Source organism: Capra hircus (genome assembly GCF_001704415.2).
Source record: "Capra hircus breed San Clemente chromosome X unlocalized genomic scaffold, ASM170441v1, whole genome shotgun sequence".
Lineage (NCBI taxonomy): Eukaryota > Metazoa > Chordata > Mammalia > Artiodactyla > Bovidae > Capra > Capra hircus.
Window position 1 is genome coordinate 38,828,601 of NW_017189516.1, and position 5,795 is coordinate 38,834,395.

Here is a 5,795-nt window from a genome sequence, read left to right on the forward strand (position 1 = left end):
AAAAAAAAAATTCTTTCTGGTGATAGTCATAAAGAAGCAACATGAAAGAACGTTTTCTTCAGCTTCTGCTTCAGGAAACCACAATCCTCTTCATTTTTTTTTTCTTGTATTGGAGTCAGGTGTCCATAATCATCCACCCCTTTGAACAGCCCAGGGTTTTGGTCCAGGGTTCTGCTGGAGGAGAGTAAGAAGTCTGAGGTGAAGACAAGCCTTTGATTCTTTTTATCAAGGTCTTTCCTCACCTTTGATTTGATTCCCTGCCAAATTGCTCTTCTCCTTCAGTCCCTTAGTATGTCTTCCTTTGGGGTCTCTGGTTTAGATAGTTGGTTGATGTTTCCATCAGTGTTTGGGGCTACTGCTTGCCCTGATCACACCTCAGATCTGCCACATTTTTTTAATTTTATTTTTTACTGCACTACACGGCATGTGGGATGTTAGTTCCCTGACCAGGGATCGAACCCGCACCCCCTGTAGGAGAAACGTGGAGTCTTAACCACTGAACTGTCATTTTATTCCCTCAGATCTGCCAAATGTTGCTTGCTTTCTCAGTTCTGAAGCCCGTCACCTCCCTTCACCTCTGATCCTGAATAACTGCCCTTCTACATTCCTAGACACACCTTTAACCCGCCCCTGCCTCTGACTAGGCTGAGCCTAACTAAGTTTCAGCTCAACCAGTTTGAACTGAGCCAGACAGTCAATTCAATTTACATTAAAAAAAATAAGCCCCACTAGTTCTTCAATACAATGGATTTAATTTTTTCATAGTTAATGAGCAATTTTTTATTAATTGTGATTAACTTTGTTTTATTTTAAGATATTTTGTTTGTTTATTTTTGACTGCACTGGGTCTTTGTTGCTCTCTCTAGTTGTGGTGAGCGGGGGCTTCTCCAGTCGTGATGCTCAAGCTTCTCACTGTGGTGGTTTCTCTTCTTGTGGAGCACGGGATGTAGGGTGCATGGGCTCTAGTGGCTGTGGCACAGGAGATGAGTAGTTGTGGTTTGTGGGCTCTAGAGCACAGGCTCAGTAGTTATGGTGCATGGGCTTAGCTGCCCCGCAGCATGTGGGATCTTCCTGGATCAGGGACTGAACCTGTGTCCCCTGCACTGCAAGGCAGATTCTTAACCCCTGGACCACCAGGGAAGCTCATGAGCAAATTTTTGATTGCTCAAAATGATAGTCAGAACATAAAATTGGTCCTGTCTCACACAGCATCCTTTTTGTTAGCTTCTCCGCCGCTAGAATGCTACATAAATTTGGTAGATGTAGTGAATAAGCATTTTTAATTTAAAGTTTCATAGTGTGACTTCTAACCAGAAAGAGGCTACCTCCTTTCATCAGATGGAGAGGACAGTAGAGGCAATAGTTTAATAGGCATGGCAGGGGAAACTTAAAATCGATGCTATGGTACCTTTAGTAAGTCATCTTTCCATTGCCTAAAATCATCTGAAACCAAGTTCACATATTCTGTTTAGTAGCTATTGGCTTTTGAGCACTTCTTCAGGACAGGTGTTGATGTCTTAAGATCAGGCATGTTTCCTCTCTTGTGCCTTTCACAACAATATCTGGCACCAAACTCAGGGCCCAGCAAGTCTCCCAAAGTCACTGAATTGAATTCATGGTTGACCTGAAGAAGAAAGAGGCTTACACTGAAAGATACAGATTCATGCACAGGAATGAAAGAAGATGTAAATAGTACCTGAGCGGAAATGCCTCAAAGGGAACCTTCAGCAACTCAGAATAGATCAATGTTGTGTCACTTTGACTGTGGGGAAAGCAAATCAAATAGGTTTAGTATTCAAAAAGCCACTTAAAACATTAAAGCTTCTACTAAGTAAATCCAGCATAATATGTTTACCAAAAAACTCATAAGGCATCAGATGGCAAAGTAACATGATAAGATTCATTAGACCTACTTCATCCATCCAGAATGAGATGAACTGTGGAGCAGTTTTATCTGGACATGGAGGGTACCCAGCCTTGTCTATATCAGACAGAAACATTCAAAGCAATGAGATAAATGCAAACACTGCGAAACATTTTCTATGTATCATCAGAATATAGAACAACATAAGTTATAAGAAAAAAATTCTGAACAAAGTCTGAACTACTACCGCTGTCAAAATGCTGACATTGATTTTATTCACTTCTTGAGATCTAAATTGGAAAATCAAAAAGGATCAGATTGCACACAGGTCTTTATGATATGCTGTAATCAAAGACAACATAGGGCTAGAACTACAATGCATAATGGAAGATCTTGAAGGATGGAATTTGCTGATTCTGGGATGGAAAAATAAGCTGCCATTATCAGAGTGAGTTTTGTCCCACAACTTAGTGATTTATTACTCATGTTGCCAATTCACAGATCATTGTCACGTCACTCAGACAAATCTGAAGCTTTGTAAAGAATAATGAAAAGGAAAGACCTAAACTTACAAAATTATGTGCACATAAAGAAAGGGACGGAGAAGGCAATGGCACCCCACTCCATTACTCTTGCCTGGAAAATCCCATGGACGGAGGAGCCTGGTGGGCTGCAGTCCATGCGGTCCCTGAGGGTCGGACATGACTGAGCGACTTCACTTTCACTTTTCACTTTCATGTGTTGGAGAAGGAAATGGCAACCCACTCCAGTGTTCTTGCCTGGAGCATCCCAGGGATGGGGGAGCCTGGTGGGCTGCCGTCTATGGGGTCGCACAGAGTCGGACACGACTGAAGCGACTTAGCAGCAGCAGCAAAGAAAGGGAAGGCTAATTCACTATCAAGTGGCTTTTATCTTTACTTAAAAAATACAGAGGAACAAAGACGTGATTCTTCTCTGCGGTTATACATACAAGGAGGTTGCTTAAAATTTTAAAGAAATTAGGTTTCATAGAGAAAACAGAGATGCTGCAGTGATATCGGAAAGCATGTCAGATGGTTCTCTGTTAGTTAATGCATTAGGGTCAGGAGTCTGTAAACTACTAAGAGGGTTAGTTTTTTTTTATGTTCTCTTTCCCCCTCCCCTTTAAAAAAGTTGAAGTATGTTGATTTACAATGTTGTGTTACTTTTAGGTGTACAGCAAAGTAATTGCATACTACATACATATATATCTTCTGTTACAGATTATTACAAAATACTGAGCATATTTCCCTGTACTATACAGTAGATCTTTGTTGGTTATCTATTTTATATATGGCAGTGTGTATCTGTTAATCCTAAACTCCTAATTTATCCTCCACTCCTTCTAGTAAGAGGGGTTTTGACATTTGTATATATGGTTGCAAAAGTTTTTTTTAGAAGAATGGGAACTCATGACATGTGACAATTATAGGAAGAGTTCGGTGTCCATCAATAAAGTTCTATTCACACACAGCCACGCCTATGCATTTACAGATGGTCTATGATGACTTTCATGCTACAATAGCAGAGTTTAGTTGGGAGAGACTATATGGTCTGAAAATACTAAATCCATTTATTATCTGGCCCTTTATGGGAAAAAATTGGCAACCCCTGTATTGTAACAATGTATGACATTGTTCAATCACTCAGTCCCATCAGTCATGTCCGACTCTTGGTGACTTCATGAGCTATAGCACGCCAGGCTTCCATGTCCTTCACCATCTCCTGGGGCTTGCTCAGACTCATGTCCATTCAGTGATGCCATCCAACCATCTTGGCAACTGTCACCCCTTCTCTTCCTGCCCTCAGTCTTTCTCAGCATCAGGGTCTTTTCCAGTGAGTCAGCTCTTCACATCAGGTGAAGTGAAGTCACTCAGTCGTGTCTGACCCCATGGACTGTAGCCTACCAGGCTCCTCTGTCCATGGAATTTTCCAGGCAAGAGTACTGGAGTGGGTTGCAATTTTCTTCTCCAGAGGATCTTCCCCACCCAGGAATCGAATCTGGGTCTCCTGCATTGCAGGCAGACGCTTTACCGTCTGAGCCACCAGGGAAGCCCCTGGTGGACATATCTAAACCTAGAAAGAGGACATGTTTAGAAAGAGACTGGAACTTCATATAACTTTACATCTGAAGAAAAAAATATCTACTACACAGATACACTTATCTCTATGTACACACAAAGGGGCTCCCATAGATGACCCATAAAGGCAGCTAATACATCTCATGGGTGCTTTTGATAGTGGAGTAAATTTACATATTGCTTGAAAAGCTACTTATGAGAAGAGATTCGCATTTGGAACAGAGTCCCTTGTTGGTTTTCTCCATTCTCTTTATGACTGGAATAAATGGGCTGGATTGGACTGAGCTGTTTCACAAGACCTACACAGCAAGCAGAAATACCAGCATTAGATCTTTTCAAACTTAAATAGCTTGAATGTCACCGGTACCAATGAGAACCTAATAATTCCTAGCAACTTGCAACATTAAAAAAAATTAGCAGCCTTCTTGATACCAACCATCTCACTCCCACACTCCAGGATGCACATAAGGTTGTATGTTTTCCGACTACTTGAGGACTTGGCCAGAGAGAAAATAGAGCATGCGCCAGAAAATATATTGTTGAATTTCCTGGTTATGGCTTTCTTATTTTAGACAGCTCAAGTATAAATGCAATCTTGACCTTTATATGTGTGAAAAATATACAATATAAGCAATAAACAAGCAGCCAAGCATTATATTTCTAATTGAGTCTGCTACTGTCTTGTAGCATGTTGATTTGCTAAATATAATTTGTAGTGTTGCTATTGGACAGAATGTCACTGCTCACGAGCAGGCTCCCTGAGTAAAACTGTCAGGTAAAATAAAATCTTTAATACAGAAACAAATACATTAAAAAAATCTTAACTTGTTGTCTGCATGAATGACCCTGGGAATAAAACAGTTAGTGCATGGATGAAATTGATAAGTCATCGGCTAATATGGAATTTTATCAGGTTGGAATAGTGTGACTCCTTTCTGGAACCCAATTACTTAAGAGGCAAGCAGCTGTGGGAAGCGAGGATTAGAAACAATCCCTATTTTTCATGGGATGAAGAAGGAGGTTTGTGTTTGGAAGACTCTGAACAAAGTGGTTGATTACAAAAGAAGGCCACAACCCATACTCCCCATCTCTACCTGTACATCCTTTGCAAGTTTACTTTACTGCTCCTCCCACAAGTGAAAGTGTTAGCTGCTCAGTCGTGTCTGACTATTTGTGGCCCGATGGACTGTAGCCCACCAAAATCCTCTGTCCATGGAATTCTCCAGGCAAAAATACTGGAGTGGGTTGCCATTCCCTTCTCCGTGGGACTTTCCCAATGCAGGGATTGAGCCTAGGTGTCTTGCATTGTAAGCAGATTCTTTACCATTTGAGCCACCAGGGAAGCCCTGGATCTAGTTCCCTGACCAGGGATCAACCCTTGGCCCTCTGTATTGGGAGCTTAGAGTCTTAACCACTGGACCACCAGGGACGTCCCTCCCATCAGGAGGTTGCATCTATTTTCCCACCCCTTGAACCTGAGCTTGGCCATAGGATACAACAGAATCTTTTTTAAAAATGTTAATTTTATACTGGAGTATAGTTGATTAACAATGGTGTGTATATTTCAGCTGTACAGCAAAGTGACTCAGTTATCCATATACATATATCCATTCTTTTTCAGGATGCTTCCCCATGTAGTTTATTACAGAATATTGAGTAGAGTTCCCTGTGCTATCCAGTAGGTCCTTATTGATTACCTGTTTTATATATAGTGGTGTGTTTTGTTAATCCCAGACTCCTAAGCTATCCCTCCCCTCACCTTTCCTGTTTTCTATGAGAATCATCACTAGCCCCTGCCCTGTGAAGCTGCCCTCTCTTTGCCACCCTGAGTT

At 41.3% G+C, this 5,795-nt stretch overlaps 1 non-coding gene across 1 annotated transcript; it reads right to left on the reverse strand.

Moving 5' to 3' along the window:
- Positions 1 to 3,862: 3,862 nt before the first annotated feature.
- TRNAC-GCA lies at positions 3,863 to 3,934 on the reverse strand. The gene has a single exon. It is a non-coding gene; the product is annotated as a tRNA-Cys (tRNA).
- Between the last annotated feature and the right edge of the window lie 1,861 nt (positions 3,935 to 5,795).